We start from the raw sequence: 20,871 nt of genomic DNA on the forward strand, positions 1-20,871 counted from the left end.
TGAAACGACTGTGGCGAGCTTTAGGTCTCCGGGGTGGGTCAGCAGATAGAGCAGCTCCAACTCCAGAGACCGTGGTTCGATCCCAGCCTCCGGCGCAGCCTGTGTGGAGTTTGCACGTTCTCCTCGTGACTGTGCGGGCTTCTTCCGGCTGCTCCGATTCCCACCCACATCCCGGTGAGTTCATTTGTCGGTGTCAGTTGCGCCTAGTGTGTAGATGGGTTGGGAGCTGGGGGGAATGTGGAGAGAACCACGTACAGGGAGTGACTATAAACACAGGAGATCCTGCGGATGCTGGAAATCCAGATTAACACACACAAGAACTCAGGAAGCATCTATGGAGGAAAACCGGAACAAATTTCTGCAGCCCACAGAGGGACATCGAAGTACATTGGCACCACCTTGATCAGCTGCATTACAGCCTGATATGGGAACATCAAAGTCTTTGAGTGGGAAATCTTACAAAGGGTAGTGGATTCGGCCCAGTACATCACGGGTAAAACCCTCCAACCATTGAGCACATCCACACAAAACGTTGCCAAAAGCAGCATCCATCATCAGAGATCCTCAACACCCAGGCTATGCTCTTTTCTCACTGCTGCCATCAGGTAGCAGGTACAAGAGCCTCAGGTTTGACTTTGGAGAGGGAATATAAACAGTCAATGTTTCGGGCTGGGTCCTGATGATGCGACGCGCAACGAAAACGACAATTATTAAAAATAAAAAATTATATTAAATAAAGTTAGAGGCTAAAGTCCTGATGAAGGCTCACAGCCCAAAACGTATACTGTCAATTCCCCTCCGTTGGTGCTGGCTGCCGTGCTGAGTTTATCCAGTGTTATGTGATAGTGTTGTGGGGAGTTCTGAGAGTCAGCCGAGGCTTGGTGGGCTGAAGTGGCCTCCTATTATGTGGAATGTGGAAAGGATATAGAAGAGGACAGCACAGGGATAGGCCCTTCGGCCCACAATGTCTGTGCTGAACACAATCTAATCAGGAGCATGAGCTGGGGGAGGTGGTGTCACCCAGGTGAGAGGGGGAAGGTCGGAGACTGGGAAGGTGTGAGAAGCAGGAAGGGATCCTGCAGATGCTGGAAATCTGGGGCAACACACACAAGATGCTGGAGGAACTCAGCATCTATGGAGGGAGTTAAACCATTGTGACCCTCCATCTGAACTGGTTGCCTCCAGCGCTTCGGGTGGGAAGCTGGGAGAGACAGGTGGACATGGCTAAGGGCTGAAGAACAAGGAATTTAACGGGATCCCGTCGCCTACGTTTGGGGCTGTTGGATAGCTCCAACAGAACTTCCATTTGGAGCTTGGTCTTGAATTACTGACGTGAAACTATTGAGCTCACTGCTTAGTAACAAACTAAGCAATGCCATTATCAAAAATAGGTTCAGATAGTCCGAGCGTGGCTTCAGAACATTAACTACAAAGATTAGCATAACACTGTCTGGAATAGAGACTATGTCACTCGGCGGAGCTGTTAAGGCGAGTTAGTGGAACTGAACGGGATGGATCTGCTACAAGCTCTTGTAGACAGATTTAACACTGAGGGCCCACGTTACCTCCAAAGTGGGTTAGGACTTCCATTTGTGTGGTCTCCTGGTTTCAGGCCCTCTCTGAGTGAATCCAGATGTACATGGCAATCCCAAGCTTCAAGTCTCCTGAAGCTGGAAATTCTGACCAGCATCATTCCGGACCGCAGACTGGATCTCCACCTCGGACAGTTTGACCACGTTTCCACAGATTGACCACTTTCCCACAGATTGACCACGTTCCCACAGTTTGACCGCGTTCCCACAGATTGACCGCATTTCCACAGATTGACCACATTTCCACAGATTGACCATATTTCTGCAATTTGATGGTGTTTCCACAGTTTGACCGTGTTTCCACGGTTTGACCACATTTCCACAGTTTGACCGTGTTTCCACAGTTTGACCACATTTCCACAGTGTGACCACATTTCCACAGTGTGACCATATTTCCACAGTGTGACCACATTTCCACCGTGAGACCACATTTCCACGGTGTGACCATGTTTCCACAGTGTGATTATATTTCCACAGTGTGACCACATTTACACAGTGTGACCATATTTCCACAGTGTGACTGTGTTTCCACAGTGTGACCGTGTTTCCACAGTGTGACCATATTTCCACAGTGTGACCTTATTTCCACAGTGTGACCACATTTCCACAGTGTGACCATATTTCCACAGTGTGACCACATTTCCACAGTGTGACCTTATTTCCACAGTGTGACCACATTTCCACAGTGTGACTGTGTTTCCACAATGACCATATTTCCACAGTGTGACGATATTTCCACAGTGTGACCGTGTTTCCACAGTGTGACCGTGTTTCCACAGTGTGACCATATTTCCACAGTGTGACCACATTTCCACCGTGTGACCATGTTTCCACAGTGTAGCCACGTTTCCACAGTGTGACCACATTTCCACAGTGTGACCATATTTCCACAGTGTGACCACATTTCCACCGTGAGACCACATTTCCACGGTGTGACCATGTTTCCACAGTGTGATTATATTTCCACAGTGTGACCATATTTCCACAGTGTGACCACATTTCCACAGTGTGACCTTATTTCCACAGTGTGACTACATTTCCACAGTGTGACTGTGTTTCCACAATGACCATATTTCCACAGTGTGACGATATTTCCACAGTGTGACTGTGTTTCCACAGTGTGACCGTGTTTCCACAGTGTGACCATATTTCCACAGTGTGACCACATTTCCACCGTGTGACCATGTTTCCACAGTGTAGCCACGTTTCCACAGTGTGGCCACATTTCCACAGTGTGACCATATTTCCACAGTGTGACCACATTTCCACCGTGTGACCACATTTCCACAGTGTGACCATGTTTCCACAGTGTGATTATATTTCCACAGTGTGACCACATTTCCACAGTGTGACCATATTTCCACAGTGTGACTGTGTTTCCATAGTGTGACCATATTTCCAAAGTGTGACCATATTTCCACAGTGTGATCATGTTTCCACAGTGACCATGTTTCCACAATGTGACCATGTTTCCACAGTGTGACCACATTTCCACAGTGTAACCACATTTCTACAGTGTGACCACATTTCTACAGTGTGACCTTATTTCCACAGTGTGACCACATTTCCACAGTGTGACCACATTTCCACAGTGTGACCGTGTTTCCACAGTGTGACCACATTTCCACAGTGTGACCACATTTCCACAGTGTGACCGTGTTTCCACAATGACCATATTTCCAGTGTGACCGTGTTTCCACAGTGTGACCGTATTTCCACAGTGTGACCTTATTTCCACAGTGTGACCATATTTCCACAGTGTGACCATATTTCCACAGTGTGACCTTATTTCCACAGTGACCATATTTCCACAATGTGACCACGTTTCCACAGTGTGAACACACCTCCACAATGTGACCGTGTTTCCACAGGGTGACCATATTTCCACAGTATGACCATGTTTCCACAGTGTGGCCACGTTTCCACAGTGTGACCACATTTCCACAGTGTGACCATATTTCCACAGAGTGACCATATTTCCACAGTGTGACCATGTTTCCACAGTGTGACCATATTTCCACAGTGACCATATTTCCACAATGTGATCATGTTTCCACAGTGTGACCACACTTCCACTGTGTGACCGTGTTTCCACAGTGTGACCATATTTCCACAGTATGACCATGTTTCCACAGTGTGGCCACGTTTCCACAGTGTGGCCACGTTTCCACAGTGTGGCCACGTTTCCACAGTGTGACCATATTTCCACAGTGTGACCATATTTCCACAGTATGACCATGTTTCCACAGTGTGGCCACGTTTCCACAGTGTGGCCACGTTTCCACAGTGTGACCATATTTCCACAGTGTGACCGTTTTTCCACAGTGTGACCACGTTTCCACAGCGTGACCATATTTCCACAGTGTACCATATTTCCACAGTCTGACCATGTTTCCACACTGTGACCATATTTCCACAATATGTCCATGTTTCCACAGTGTGACCGTGTTTCCACAGTGTGACCATATTTCCACAGTATGACCATGTTTCCACAGTGTGGCCACGTTTCCACCGTGTGACCATGTTTCCACAGTGTAGCCACGTTTCCACAGTGTGGCCACATTTCCACAGTGTGACCATATTTCCACAGTGTGACCACATTTCCACCGTGTGACCACATTTCCACAGTGTGACCATGTTTCCACAGTGTGATTATATTTCCACCGTGTGACCACATTTCCACAATGTGACCATATTTCCACAGTGTGACCACATTTCCATGTGTGACCACATTTCCACAGTGTGACCATGTTTCCACAGTGTGATTATATTTCCATAGTGTGACCACATTTCCACAGTGTGACCATATTTCCACAGTGTGACTGTGTTTCCATAGTGTGACCATATTTCCAAAGTGTGACCATATTTCCACAGTGTGATCATGTTTCCACAGTGACCATGTTTCCACAATGTGGCCATGTTTCCACAGTGTGACCACATTTCCACAATGTGACCACATTTCTACAGTGTGACCACATTTCTACAGTGTGACCTTATTTCCACAGTGTGACCACATTTCCACAGTGTGACCACATTTCCACAGTGTGACCGTGTTTCCACAGTGTGACCACATTTCCACAGTGTGACCACATTTCCACAGTGTGACCATGTTTCCACAGTGTGATTATATTTCCATAGTGTGACCACATTTCCACAGTGTGACCATATTTCCACAGTGTGACTGTGTTTCCATAGTGTGACCATATTTCCAAAGTGTGACCATATTTCCACAGTGTGATCATGTTTCCACAGTGACCATGTTTCCACAATGTGGCCATGTTTCCACAGTGTGACCACATTTCCACAATGTGACCACATTTCTACAGTGTGACCACATTTCTACAGTGTGACCTTATTTCCACAGTGTGACCACATTTCCACAGTGTGACCACATTTCCACAGTGTGACCGTGTTTCCACAGTGTGACCACATTTCCACAGTGTGACCACATTTCCACAGTGTGACCGTGTTTCCACAATGACCATATTTCCACAGTGTGACCGTGTTTCCACAGTGTGACCTTATTTCCACAGTGTGACCATATTTCCACAGTGTGACCTTATTTCCACAGTGACCATATTTCCACAATGTGACCACGTTTCCACAGTGTGAACACACCTCCACAATGTGACCGTGTTTCCACAGGGTGACCATATTTCCACAGTATGACCATGTTTCCACAGTGTGGCCACGTTTCCACAGTGTGACCACATTTCCACAGTGTGACCATATTTCCACAGAGTGACCATATTTCCACAGTGTGACCATGTTTCCACAGTGTGACCATATTTCCACAGTATGACCGTGCTTCCACAGTGTGACCATATTTCCACAGCGTGACCATATTTCCACCGTGTGACCACATTTCCACAGTGTGACCTGATTTCCACAGTGTGACCATGTTTTCACAATGTGACCACATTTCCACAGTGTGACCCTATTTCCACAGCGTGACCGTATTTCCACAGTGTGACCATATTTCCACAGCATGACCATATTTCCACAGTGTGACCATATTTCCACCGTGTGAGCACATTTCCACAGTGTGACCATATTTCCGCAGCGTGACCATATTTCCACAGTATGATCATATTTCCACAGTGTGACCATTTTTCCACAGTGTGACCATATTTCCACAGTGTGACCGTGTTTCCACAGTGTAACCACATTTGCATAGTGTGACCATATTTCCACAGTGTGACCATATTTCCACCGCGCGACCATATTTCCACAGTATGACCATATTTCCACAGTGTGACCATTTTTCCACAGTGTGACCACATTTCCACAGTGTGACCATATTTCCACAGTGTGACCATATTTCCACAGTGTGACCGTGTTTCCACAGTGTGACCACATTTCCACAGTGTGACCATATTTCCACGGTTTGACCACATTTCCACAGTGTAACCACATTTCCACAATGTGACCACATTTCCACAGTGTGACCATATTTCCACAGTGTGACCATATTTCCACCGCGCGACCATATTTCCACAGTGTGACCACATTTCCACAGTGTGACCGTATTTCCACAGTGTGACCGTGTTTCCACAGTGTGACCACATTTCCACAGTGTGACCGTATTTCCACAGTGTGACCGTGTTTCCACAGTGTGACTGTGTTTCCACAGTGTGACCACATTTCCACAGTGTAACCACATTTCCACAATGTGACCACATTTCCACAGTGTGACCATATTTCCACAGTGTGACCACATTTCCACAGTGTGACCGTATTTCCACAGTGTGACCGTGTTTCCACAGTGTGACCGTGTTTCCACAGTGTGACCACATTTCCACAGTGTGACCATATTTCCACGGTTTGACCACATTTCCACAGTGTAACCACATTTCCACAATGTGACCACATTTGCATAGTGTGACCATATTTCCACATTGTGACCATATTTCCACAGTGTGACCATATTTGCACAGTGTGACCATATTTCCACAAAATGACCACATTTCCACAGTGTGACCGTGTTTCTATAGTTTGACCGTGTTTCTGCGGTTTGACCTGGTTCTCACGGTTTGACCACGTTGCTGCAGCTCTCAAAGGTCAGGAAATTCCACTTGTCCACCAGGATGAATTTATTCAACCTCCTCATAAGTGTAACTTAGTGTTTCCCTTCAAGCTCTCCCAAGGCTCCACTTTCTCTTTGCTCTCTGCGAGAAGGGGAATTTTTCTGAATGATCATCTAGAGTTATTTGGCTCTCCATAAATGTGAACAACCTGGAGTCATACAGCATGGAAACAGGCCATTCGGCCCAACTGGTCCATGCCAGTCAATTCTTCTCTATTTGACCCAGATCGCTCTGAACCTCAATCCATTTACCTATCCAAACATGTTGTTTATGTACCTGCCTCAACTATTTCCTCTGGCAGCTCTTTCCATATACTGACCGCCCTCTCGGTGCAAAGTTCTCCACAGGTTACTACAAAAACTCTCCCCTCTCAGCATAAAACAACAATTTTGATTTTGATCCTCCAACCCTGGGGAAAAGCCCAAGTGCATTCACCCTATTTATGCCCTTCATGATTTTCTTTTGCACTCCTGTACGATCATCCCTCTTTCTCCTTTGCTCCAGAAAATAAAAACTGTAAAATCTTTCCTTATAACTCAGACCCCCGAGACCTGGCAACAACCTGTGCTGTAAGCCTTTGCTGCAATATTTCCATTATAATAACATCTTTCCTATAACAGGCCAACCAAAACCGAACACAACTGTGACCTCACCTGTGCAACTGAAAAATTACCTCCCAACTTCTGTCAAGTATCTTTATAGACACAGATATTCCCCATGAAGGGAAACATCTTCTCCACATCCTCACCATTAAGGAAGTACCACAGATGCTCTAAATCTGGAACACAGTAGGAAGTGCTCGGTTAGTCAGGCAGCTACTGCGGAGCAAGAAACAGCCTGAGTTCTCGGCTCCTGTTGACCACCTTCCACAACAACAGCAACCTCTCTTCAATTTCAAGGCTTTTTTCAGGTCAATTATTTCTTATTCAGTATTGTCCATTAATTATAATCTCTCTCTTCCACCATCAATCTTGCAAATCGCCTTCTCTTTAGCCTGATGGGTTTTTTTGCCTGTGTGCTATATTTCACTGTGTTCAATTGTGCAATGTGTTTCTTTTTCATAGAATTTTATCTTGTGGGTCACATCCCAAGATTCTGTCACTCTGGATGGTAATGGTGAATTTTGGTCTATTTGATGAGTGATTCTAGTTCAGGTCTAGAGGCCAGGAGCCAGGGTCACGTTAACATGACTAACCTAACATTTCCCGCTGTGTTGCCACGGTGACAGATGGTTTAACAGCAAGACATCAGGCAGACTTGGGAATCCTTCAGTTTTCTTTGTTGATGCTTAAATATTATTATTACAACAAAATCAGCAGCTCGTTATGAGATTATTTTAGGAACAAATGCTGTTCTTCATAATGCCTGAGTTTTTTTTCCTCTTCTGAACTAGGCCCAGGCTTTTGTTTCTTCATAATGAAAGGTGCTAATTCTCCACCTCAGGATCCCGCCAAGAGCTGTGTGCATCTTCCATTAATGCGGGCTCATCCATCAGTTGAAAACAATGTGGATATTAGTTAAAAAAGAAAAATATCTGAAAGAAACACACCCTCCTTCTCTCTCTCTATCTCTCAAAAACCCCATACCACTGTGGAGGTGTCATTGAAACATGGGGGACTCAGACAGTTTGGTTTAATCACTATATTTGCTCTTCACCCACGATTTTTACTCTTTTTTGCACTAATTATTTAATTTAATTTTTAATATATATATTTCTTAATGTCATTTATAGTTTTTTATTGTATTGCTGCCACAAAACAACAAATTTCATGACATATGCCAATGATAATAAGCCTGATTTTTATTTTATTTATATTTTTCAGGACTGGGGTGTTCTGAAGGGTAGTATCTATTTATGTATTTATTTCCAAAATGTTTTATTTATGAAGGAATTTTACCAGCCAAGTAATAGTTCAGCACGCACTAGATGGGCTGAAGGACCTGTTTCTGTGCTGCAGTGATCTATGACTCTCTAAATATAACCAGGATGTGTCATTGTTCACATTCACTGACTGAACCACTCAACTCTTGAGAAGATATTAATGTCACCAGGGCATCATCCTGAAACTTTGGTTAGGAATTGGTTTATTTTTGTCTCATGTACCAAGATACAGTGAAAAGCTTCTGTGTATGATCCATATAGATCACTTCATATTCATGTCCATAGACGCTGTCTGACCTGCTGAGTTACCCCAGCAGTTTGTGTTTGTTGCTCTGGATTTCCAGCATCTGAGAATCTCTCGTGTTTATAAGTACATTGAAGTCATAAAAAAGATCTCAGGATAGAGTGTTACATTTGCAGAGAAATAGGGTGCAATGTATTTGTTTGGGAAATCAAGAATTCAAGTATATGAGAGTCCGACAGAAGCTGGAGGTACTTGTTCTTAAGCTTTTGTATCTTCTATGCCATGAAAGAGGGCAGAACAGATCGACTGGGGTGTCAGGGGTCCTTGATTATGGTGAACACACACAAAATGCTGGAGAAACTCAGCAGATCAGGCAGCATCTACAGAGGGGAGTAGGCAGTGGATGTTTCTTCAGGACTGGGATGGAAGGGCAGCTAAAGCCAGAATAAGAGGATGGAGGGAGGAGGAGGAGGAGGAGGAGGAGTACAAGCAGGCAGGTGAGTGGTGAGACCAGGTGAAGGGGAAGGTGGGCGGTGGGGGAGGGGGATGAAGTGAGAAGCTGGGAGATGATGGGTTAAAGAGCTAAAGGACCGAAGGAGAAGGAATCTGATTGGAGAGAAGAGTGGGCCATAGGAAAAAGGGAAGGAGGGCGGTTCGAAGTACATTTATTATGAAGGCTTGTGGCTGAGATCTGCTGAGCTTCAGTTCAGCGCAGAGCCGAGTAAACATCGCAGAGCCCGAAGCAGGCCACAGCTTTAACCTCAGTTCAGCACAGAGCTGCATAAATATCAAAGAACAGCGAACAGGACCTGCCCAACCCTCGCCTCTGGTCCTGACACCCTGCCTTTTCAATCCATCCGGCCAGGCATTTAAATCGTCCAAACATTGGGTCGATCCTCACACTAGGACCTGGGCCCTGTTGCGTCTACGTGCACTGGATCTAGACCCCCACCACCACATTTCGGCCTGTGCCTGACCTTTCCATCCTTGCTCTCGGTCGTGATGGACGGGCTGGTGAGGAGAAGGACTGAGAGCGGAACAAGAATGAGGAATGGAATTTCTTCTTTTCCCGCCCTTTACCTTTTCCACCTTTGCAGGAAGAAGCTGCCTCAGATATCCCTTTTAAACCTCTCTCTCTGAACTCAAAGCTATGCCCCTTGTTTGAATAAGAACACCCCTGAAGAACTCTGAAGAATACTAGTTGTAAAGTCATGAAGCATGAAAAAAGGCCATTCAGCCCAGCTTGTCCGTGCCGACCAATGTGCCCATCTAAGCTAGTTCCGTTTGCCCATGTTTGACCCATATTAATCCAGGGCTCACAGCCTGGGGTCCACGGACCTTTGCTTAATGGTATTGGAGCACGCCACAAAAAGGTTTGGGAACCTCTCTCTCTGATTTTAAACCTTTTCGGTGCCTCAAAAAGGCAGTGTCTATAATTAAGGACCCCCACCACCCAGGACATGCCCTCTACCCAATGCAGGAAGGAGGTACAGAAGCCTGAAGGCTTCAACATTTCAGGAAGAGCATCTTCCCCTCTGCCGTCTGATTTCTGAATGGACATTGAACCCATGAACACTACCTCACTAACTTTTAATTTCTATTTTTGCACTATTTATTTAATATATCTATTTAATATACATATATACATACTGTAATTCACAGTTTTCTTTTTTCTCTCTGCTATCGTGCATTGCAATGTACTGCTACCACAAAGTGAACAAATTTCGCGACATATGCCGGTGACATTAAACCTGATTCTGAACCCCTGTTCTAAGCCTTTCCCATCACAGTGCCCTTTAAGTATCAATAAGCTGCAAAGAACATAGAGGCCTCAGAAATGTTCTGGTGAGGAGCTGGTCCAGTTTGTTGTACATGATGCAAAACATTGAAACCGTCAACACAAATATGTTTCTGGAGAAACATAACAAGTAGATTCTTACCAGTTGCATCCCAGCAGAATAGGTATCTGTGCTTGTAACATCACACTGGTGTATTTAAATGATAAACCACTCAGTCTATAATAGTTATTGTGCACTGTGACTGTGTTCCACTGAAGTGCAACATTTTCGTATTTAAATCATTGATAGCTTTCCTGCTGAGCTGCTTTCATATACAGACACTGATTTAATATCATCTTTACATTATTGATGCCTGTTGGCATTGAGCCAGCTTCTTCCCGTCAGTCAGATCCTCCTGGGGTCGAGTCCACTCCCAGGGATTGCTTGGAGCACAAGAAAACAGGAGCAGGAACAGTTGAAAGCACACACACGAAATGCCGGAGGAACTCAGTAGGTCAGGCAGCATCTGTGGAGGGGAATAAACAGTCAATGTTATGGGCTGAGGTCCTTCAGGACAGATCATCGAAGTTCAAAGTAAATTCATTATCGAAGTACATATATGTCAGTCTAAGATCTTAGGATTCTTCATGGGCCCTTTGGTCCCTCAAACCTATCCCATCATTCAATGTAATCATGGCTGCTCTGTCTCAAGTAGTATCTCTTCTCCTGTGCCTCTTCCCCAGAACCCTCAGTCTCCCGGTCTTTCCAAAATCTGCCTACTTCACTTTAAATGCTTCTAACAATCCAGCCTCCACATATCCCAGGCAGGGCGTAGAATTCCAGAGATTCTCTAACCTCTGTGAGAAGGTTGCATGCATCAAGTCCTGGTATGGAAGCACCAATGCCCAGGGAAGGGAAGGTGTCAGAAAGTGGTGGATACAGCCCAGTGCGTCTCAGGTGAAGCCTTCCCCAGCACTGAGCACATCTACAAGCAGCGCCGCCACAAGAAGGCAGCCTCCATCATCAAGGACCCCCACCATACTTTCTACCATCAGACAGGAGGGGCAGAAGGATAGGTCCCACAACAGCAGGTTCAGGAACAGTTATCACCCTACAACCATCAGGTTCTTGAACCGCCATGGATACTTCCCCTCACCTCAACTCTGAACTGACTCCATAACCTATGGACTCACTTTCAAGGACTCTACAACTCATGTTCTCAGTATTATTTATTTCGTATTTGCACGACTTGCCTTTTGCATATGGGCTGTTTCTCAGTCTTTATTTGTGTATATTTTTTTCATAAATTCTCTGTCTTTATTTTCCTGTAAATGAATCTGAAGGTTATGGAGAGAAGGCAGAAGAATGTGTTTGAGTGGGAAAATAGATCAGCCATGGCAGAACAGACTTGATGGGCTGAATGGCCTAATTCTGTCCCTATGACGCATGATCTTATAATGTATGACACACATAATTTGATAATAAACTTGCTTTGACTTTGACTTTGAAGTAGTTACTTGTACACCCCTGCTTTCAATGACCATTTCCCTCTTTGGTAAATAAGTCCCCTGTCTGAGATTCTCCCACTGGTGAAAACATCTCAACATCTACCAACGCAAACACGAGGAATTCTGCAGGTGCTGGAAATTCAAGCAACACACATCAAAGTTGCTGGTGAACGCAGCAGGCCAGGCAGCATCTCTAGGACTGTACCTCTTCCCAGAGATGCTGCCTGGCCTGCTGCGTTCACCAGCAACTTTGATGTGTGTTGCTTCAACATTTACCATGTCCTTCTCCCTCACAAACTTCTATATTTCAGTAAGTTTATGGTAGTGTAGTGGGTAGCATAACTTTTTACAACACTAGTGACCTGTGCTCAATTAAGTTTATGGTAGTGTAGAGGGTAGCATAACTTTTTACAATGCTAGTGACCTGTGCTCAATTAAGTTTATGGTAGTGTAGAGGGTAGCATAACTTTTTACAGCGCTAGTGATCTGTGTTCAATTTCTGCCCCTGTCTGTAAGGAGTTTGCATCTTCTTCCCATAACTCCATGGGTTTCCTCCGGGTGCTCTGATTTCTTCCCACAGTCCAAAGACATATGGGTTAGGGTTAGTAAGTTGTGGGCAGGCGATGTCGGCAACACTTGTGTGCTGCTTCCTCTACGTTCTCAGACTATGTTAGTCATTGATACAGACAGCACACTACACTGACACAAATGCTGGAGGAACTCAGCGAGGGCAGCGTCCATGGAAATGAATAAACAGTTGATGTTTTGGGCCGAGATCCTTCTTCAGGACTGAAAAGGAGGGGGGAGGGAGACACCAGAATAGAAGGGTGGGGGAAGGGGAAGGAGGACTTGCTGGAAGGTGATAGGTGAAGCCAGGTGGTTGGGAAAGGTTAAGAGCTGGAGAGGAGTGAATCTGTTAGAAGAGTGGAACATAGAAGGGGAAGGAGGAGGGGAATCAGAGGGAGGTGATAGACAGGTGAGGAGGAGAGGTAAGCAGCCAAAGCTGGGAATAGAAGAAGAGAGAAGGGGGGGCGGGTGGTGGTGGAAATTACCAGAAGGAGAAATCGATGTTCATGCCCGTCAGGTTGGAGGCTACCCAGACAGAATATGGGGTGTTGCTCCTCCACCCCCTGAGAGTGGCCTCATCTTGGCAAAGGTGGAGGCCACGGACTGGCATGGTGTAACGGGAATGAGGATAGGAATTAAAATGGTTGGCCATAAGAAATTCTGCTCTTGGCAGATGGAGTGGAGGTGCTCGATAAAGTGGTCCTCCGATTTCCACCAGGTCTCACCAATGAAGAACCGGCTGCAACTTCATCACTGGACGCAATAAATGAGCCCAGTAGATTAGCTGGTGCTGCCTCCCCTGGAAGGACTGTTCAAGCCCCTGATGGAGGTGAATGGGTAGGTGTAACATTTCCTTTGCTTGCAGGGTTAAGTGCCAGGAGGGAGATTAGAGGCGAGGGACGAATAGACTGGGTGGGCATGGAGGGAGCGGTCCCTGTGGAAAGCAGAGAGTGGGGGCGGGGGGAAGGTAAACGTGTGTTTGAGATCGTATCCCGTTGAAGGTAGCAGAAGTTATGGAGAACGATGTGTTGGATACGGAGGGGTGGTGGGTGAGGACAAGAGGAACCCTGTCCCTGCTCTCACTGTATGCTTTGATGTACATGTGACAAATAAAGCTAAGCTTTTAATCCTTTAAGTTCACCGTCCTCTTCTAAACTCAGAAGAATACAGGTCATACAGTCACACAGCAGAGCAAAGCGAAGCAGGTCAGGCTGAAGCTGCTCTCGCCAGAGCGTCGGACGCTGAGCAGTGACCTTATTAGATGCAGATAAAGTACTGAACGATATGGATAGGGTGAGTGCATGGTCTTTCCCTGTAAGTGCCTGCAAGAAAATGAATCTGAAGGTAGTGTATAGTGACACATGAATTTTGATAATCAATTTGTTTTGAACTTTGAACTTTCTCCAGGGTTGAGGAACGATGAATTAGAAGGGATAGTTTTAGATGAGATGAGAGAAATTTGAAAGGAACCTGAGGGATGTCTTTTTCACCCGGAGGGTGGTCATGTGTATGGCATGAACTGCCAGTGGAGGCGGCAGAGGTGTGGTGTGAACAATATTTTAAAGACATTTAGACAGGTATGCAGATAGGAAAAGCTCAAAAAGAGGTGGGTCAAATGAAGGGAAATTGAAGCTCAGATAGACCCTTCGGCTGGCATGGATGAGTGGGGCTGAAAGGGCTGGTTCTTTCCTGTATAACACTATGACCATACTGTGAGAATCACTAGTACTGATGCACACACACACACACACACACACACACACACAATGTGTGCACTGTACGGGAGCAGCAAGGGGTGGTAAATACTAAACAAGATTAAATCATTCCCCCTATTCCACTGTATGGTGCATATGTAGAGTCCTGTGCAAAAGTCTTAGGCATATATATGTATAAAACTAAGGTACCCAAGACTTTTGCACAGTACTGTCTTTGTCAATGTGGAGCGGAGAGCGAGGTTGTAAATCTGATGGGAGCAAAGGATGTTGGGAATGGTGAGGGGTGGAGCGCCGTGGGAGGGGTGTGGGACAGGAGGCAGACAGGAAGTGCCAGGGGTAGGGGTTGCCACAGGTGCAGACTCACCCAGCCCTGAGACACCAGGCAAAGTCTCTCAATTCCAAACAATTGGGTTATTGATCATTACAGAATGTCTTTCTGGTGCTTCCTGCTCTCTCCCCTCTCGCTTCCCCCTTTTCCCAACCATGATTCCCCTCTCCCTGCCCCCTTCCCACTCTCAGTCCACAAAAGAGACCCACATCAGAATCGGGTTTATCATCACTCACATATGCCATGAAATTTGATTTTTTTTTGTGGCATCAGTACAGTGCAATACAGAGAATTACTACAGTACTATGCAAAAGTCTTAGGCACACTAGCTATATATATAAAAGACTTTTGCACAGTACTATGAATTTATTATTAAAGTATGTACGTCATACACAACCTCAAGATTCATCTTCTAGCAGGTGGTCACAAAACAAAGAAACACAATAGAATGGACACAAAAACCCTCACAGCAAAGGCTGTCAGATATCCAATGTGCGAAAAAAGAACAAATTGTGCAAACAAAATGGAAACAGGTATTACACAGAAAATAAACTGCAGAATCACAGAATGTGAGTTCACTCTTCAGTACACAAATGTCAGGAGTAACGATTATTACACTGGATCTGAAGTAGCATTAAAAACATAACAAGGATAAAGAACACAATAAATACAAATATAAAAGCAATTCTATAAAGCACAATGTACGAGTGACTACTGAGTGTGGCTGTATATACTTAAGCTTAGCTCATATACATAGACTGATTGATTGGGGAAAATGGATTCATTCAGGCAATTTATGCTTCTTAAGGTCAAATCATTGTTTAACCAATTTGACGGAATGTCTTGATGAGTGATGTGAAGAGAGTATTGTCCTTGTTCTGGGTCACATGGGGTTCCGGAAGACTTCTGATAAGGTGGCACAGAATTCGGGGACGTGTTCTGCTCTGGTCACCTCATTATAGGAAGGATGTGGAAGCTTTAGAGAGGGTGCAGAGGAAATTTACCGGGACACTGCCTGGATTAGAGAGCATGTCTCATGAGGATAGGCTGAGCAAGCTCGGCCTTTGCTCATTGGAGCACAGGAGGATGATTGGTGACTTGATAGAGGTACACTAGAGGATATGAGCCATAGATCAAGTGGACAGCCAGAGAGTTTTTTCACAGGGGAGCAATGGCTAACACAGCAGGGCATAATTTTAAGGTGACTGGAGGAACGTATGGAGGCATGTCAGAGATTTTTTTCTACACAGAGTGTGTAGGTGCCTGGACCGCGCTGGCAGAGGTGATGGTGGAGGCAGATACACTAAGAGACTCTTAGATAGGCATATGGATGATAGTAAGTTGAAGGGCTACGTAAGAGGTGTAACCTTTAGGTTCAGCCAGCATGCGTTTGTCGAGGAGAAGGCAGCCTCTGGCCCAGCCAGACTGAGAAATCTCATTTGTGTGGATGCTGCGAGATGTGTTGCCCGGTTACAAATCCGTTCCACAAAATATCAGACAGCACACCATATGCAATTAAACGACTGAACTTTATAAATCTTAATCTGACTATAGGGTTAGTAAAGAAAATAGAAAGAAAAAGGGCCCATTTTAATGAAACAGTCCAATGTTCATGTTGGAGCTCACGGTTTCATCCATTCGTTCCCCATCGACCTCCTCCAAGCATCGCTGACACTCGGACCCTCGCTCCCAGTCCACTTATGGCCAGTCTACCAACTCTCTCCATTCACATATTCTCTCATCATCTCTTGCTGACAAAAGACCGTGAATCCCTTCCCTCAGACCCACAAGAAAGAAACAACACGCCTCTCACTGGATGGCGCACATTCCAAAGCCCCTGTTATCTCTAGTCATAACCCAAACATTGCTGCTACAGAGAAACCATTATATTAACAGTGAAACATTACAGAGAGGCCCTTACAATAGCAGTGTAACCTTCCAGCGCGTTACAGATGGAAGGGTTAGATTGATTTTGGAGTAGGTTGAAAGGTCAGCACATCTTAGGCCCAAGGGTCTCTAACTGTGCTGTATTTTTCTACGCTGTCGCAGGAAAGCAGCATCCATCATCAGGGATGCCCACCACCTCTTCTCACTGTTGCCATTGGGAAGACGGTAGAGGAGCCTCAGGACTCACACCACCAGGTTCAGGAGAAGTTATTACCCCTCAACCATCAGGCTCTTATCAAAGAGGATAACTTCACTTAACTTCACCTACCCCATCACTGAAATGTTCCCACAACCTATGAGGACTCCTCATTTCATGTTTTCAAAATTTATTGCTTAGTTATTTATTATTATTTCTTTCTTTTTGGACTTGCACAGTTAGCTGACTTTTGCACACTGGTTGAAATTCCAAATTTCATTGATTCTATTATGGTTATTATTCTATTATGGATTTATTGAGTATGCCAGCAAGAAAATGAATCTCAGGGCTGTATATGGTGACATATACGTATCTCGATAGTTTTCTATGTCTTGTGTTCCGTGATAGGCTGTTCAACAGAGTTGAGGCATAAGCAGGACATTGAACACAAGGGTGCAGGTTTGGCTGAGTAATAGGCAGCAGAAGACATGGAAGCTCATTGAGGAAGGTGTTTCCCAGGGATGAAGGGGGCCATTGGAAGATTTGTGACATCTGAGGAGGATAAAGGTTGCAACACGATCGAGACCACCTGCTGGTACAGGAAGGTGTATAGCATATGGAGTAGATGGAAATGCAGATGGTGTTTAATGCATTTTTGTTGAAAAGACAATGTAGAATATGGGGTAATTGAAAATGAAACAAATTGCAGACAAGTGATCTGAAATAAGTGCAGAAAATGCTCAGGACACCCAGCGTGTCGGGCAGCATCTGTGTGTGGAGAGACAAACAGTTAATGTTTCAAATCTGGGATCCTTTAATGGAACTGAAGCATTAACTTTTTCTCTTTCCACAGTTGTGTCCTTGTGCAGGATTCCATAAAGGTTCACTTGCAGCCTGAGTTCGAATATAAAAGCAAAGATGTAATGCTGAGGATTTATAAGGCACTGGTGAGACCACACTCAGAGTATGGTGGGTAGTTTTAAGCCCCTATCTAAGAAAGGGTGTGCTGACATTGGAGAGGGTTCAGTGGATGTTCACAAGAATGATCCCAGCAATGAAAGTGTTAATGTTTGAGGAGTACTTGATGACTGTGGGCCTGTACTTGCAGGAGGTTAGAATAATGTGCAGGGATTTCTATCGATATCTCATAGTGAAAGGCCTAGATAGAGTAGACAGGAAGAAGATGTTTCCTATGGTGGGGGAGAGTAGGACCAGAGGGCGTACACTTGGACATCTGTTTGGAGCAGAGGTGATGAGGAATTATTTTAGCAAGAGGTTAGTGTATCTGTGGAATTCCTTGCCACAGATGGCTGTGAATGTCATCATTGGGTATACTTAAAGTGGAGGTTGACAGGCTCTTGATTTGTAGGTGTATCAAAGGTTACGGGGAAAGGCAGGAGAATGGAATGGAGAGGGATAATAAATCAGCCATAATGGAATAATGGAGCAGACTTGATGTCTTAAGTCTCCTCCTAAGTCTTATGGTCTTATAGTCTAAGGTTTAAGAATGGACAGTGAGAGCCATCCTTCAGTGAAGGAGGTGAGATTCAAAGGTCACAGGTTTAGTGCAAAGGAGAAAAGAGTTAAGAGTGATGGGAGGAAATATATGCCACAGGCAGTGGGGTTTGACATCTGGATCACACTGTCTGCAGGGTGTGCTGGAGGCTGTTTCTGTTGTGGCTTTCATGATGTGATTGGATGAAAATGTTGGATAAAGATTGGCAAAGCTACTGAAAAGAGGTTGGTGTGTAGAATTGGAGAATAGGTCTTACAGAGAGCCAGCACTAACAAACACCCATTCACATTAACCCCACTCCGATTTAATTGTATTCTCCCTACTTTCCCATCAACTCGAATGTTCTGCTGGGGTAGTGTTGGAAGCAGATATCAAAGTTCAAAGTATATGTTACCATATACTACATTGAGATTCATTTGCTTACAGGCATTTACAGTAGGTATAAAGAAACGCAGCAGAATCAATGGAAAACTACACACAACGACGTACGATCAAACAATGTTCAAAAGATGACCAAAAAGAAAAAACAATAATAATAATAAATACTGTACATAATAAATAATATTGAGAACATGAGCTGTAAAGCCCTTGAGGTCAGCGTTAAGTGAAGCTACCCATTCTGGTTCAGGAGCCTGATGGTTGAAGGGTACTAACTGCTCCTGAACCTGGTGGTGTGGGACCTTCTTCCTGGTGACAGCAGAGAAGAGAGCACGGAGTGGATGCTGGACCTCAGTGGTGGGGAGGACTTTACCCGTGATGGACTGGGAAGTCCCCTACTTTATGTCGGCTTTTCCATTCATGGGAATTGGTGCTTCCATACCGGGCCATGCTGCAACCAGTTCAGGCTACGCTAGTGATGTTTATGAGCCTTTCAGACAAGTATGTAAATATGCAGTGCATGAGAATCAGGATTATTTTCGCTGATTGATGTGACAAGAAATTAGCTGTTTGCAGCAGTATAGTGCAAAGATGTAAAATTACTGTAATTTACAAAAATAAATAAATAGCGCATTGAAAACAGAATGAGAAGGTGGTGTTCAAGGGTTCATGGACTGTTCAGAAATCTGACGGCAGAGGGGAAGAGGCTGTTTCTGAACTGATGAGTGTGGATCATCAGCCTCCTGTGCCTCCTCCCTGATGGCACTAACAGAACGAGGGCATTCCTGCGTGGTGAGGGTCCTTACTGATTGTGCCACCTTCATGAGGCACTGCCTTCTGAAGATGTCCTCAATGGTGGGGATTAGAGGGACGGCGAGGCAAAAGAGATTTAGTTTAATTTGGCAACATGCTCACTACAGATATCGTGGGCCGAACGGCCTGTTCCTGTGTTGTGCTGTTGTACGTTTTATCTCGGAAATAGGAAATAGCTAACATACCCACCATTTAACCTTTGGGACGTGGGCGGAAATCCATGGAGAACGTGCGGACTCCACACAGACAGTGCCGGAGCTCGGGACTGAACGCAGATCTGTGGAGATGTGAGGTAGCGGCGTTACCCACTCCAGCACGGGTAAAGCCCTCCCCACCATTGAGCACATCTACATGAAGCGTTGTGGCAGGAAAGTGGCATCCATTGTGAGGAGTCACCCAGGACGTGCTCACTTCTCACCGCTGCCATCAGAAAGAAGGCGAAGGAGTCTCAGGCATCACACCACCAGGTTCAGGAACAGTTATTGTCCCTCACCTGTCAGGCTCTTGAACCAAAGGGGATAACTTCACTTGTCCCATCACTGAAGTATTTCCACAACCAATGGACTCACTTTTGAGGACTCTTCGTCTCGTTTTCTCAATATTTATTACTTATTATTATATCTTTCTTTTTCTATTTGCAGTTTGTTGTTTGTTTGAACATTGGTCAAGTTGGTGTGGTCTTTCATTGATCCAAACTACTCTCAAATGTCACAATCAAACCCACATCCACCACTTCTACTGGCAGTACATTCCACACTAGCACCATCCTGTGAAGAAGTTCGCCCTCAGTTTCCTCATTTCACCTTTTATCCTTAACCTATGACATCATTCACCCAGCCTCGTTAGGAGAAAAGGCAGAGACGTTCAAAATGCCTGTAGATGGAACGTGGAAGGAATTGGAGGGTTATGGATCATGTGCAGACAGAAGCATTATTCCCTCCAGACTGCACTGGTGCACAGCCGCACGGTAACTGAAATGCTTCCGTGCACATAGCCTTTGTTGCAGCACAGCTGGAATTTGCTTTGTATGCATTGTTTATTAAAGTGCAGCACAGTTTTCAGGACCTGTGAAAAAGCAATGTTAAAAAAAGAGGGAATGTTGGGCATTTGGGATTTAGTTTAGCATCGTGGTCAGTAACGACAATGATGGGCCGAGGAGTCTGCTCTTGCGCTGCGTTCCATGTTCAACCTCAATACCAATTTCCGCTCTTTCTCATAATGTTCCTTGGCGCCTTTCAGCTTCAGAAATTTCTAGTCTTACGGCAGGAAAGTGGTGCTCGGGTTCAAGATCTGATTGAAGGACAGAACGCCCTGGAAGGGCCAAGCGGCCTGCCCCTGCTTCTTCCGAAGGGTTCGGGTTGGTGGGAGAGAGTTGGGGCA

The 20,871-nt window shown here is 45.1% G+C and overlaps 1 protein-coding gene across 2 annotated transcripts in view; it reads left to right on the forward strand.

Moving 5' to 3' along the window:
• The window catches only part of shank1 (SH3 and multiple ankyrin repeat domains 1), a 281,534-nt gene that overhangs the window by 60,498 nt on the left and 200,165 nt on the right, over positions 1–20,871 (forward strand). Inside the window, exon 1 of one of the 2 annotated variants that reach the window (XM_063062527.1) lies at positions 13,394–13,495. The exons of the other annotated variant lie outside the window; for it this stretch is intronic. The gene's annotated coding sequence lies outside the window, so the exon portion shown is untranslated. Of the gene's footprint in view, positions 1–13,393; positions 13,496–20,871 lie in introns of those variants that run through there. 2 annotated transcript variants of the gene reach the window in all.

This window comes from Mobula hypostoma, chromosome 11, assembly GCF_963921235.1.
Source record: "Mobula hypostoma chromosome 11, sMobHyp1.1, whole genome shotgun sequence".
Taxonomy (NCBI): Eukaryota; Metazoa; Chordata; class Chondrichthyes; order Myliobatiformes; family Myliobatidae; genus Mobula; species Mobula hypostoma.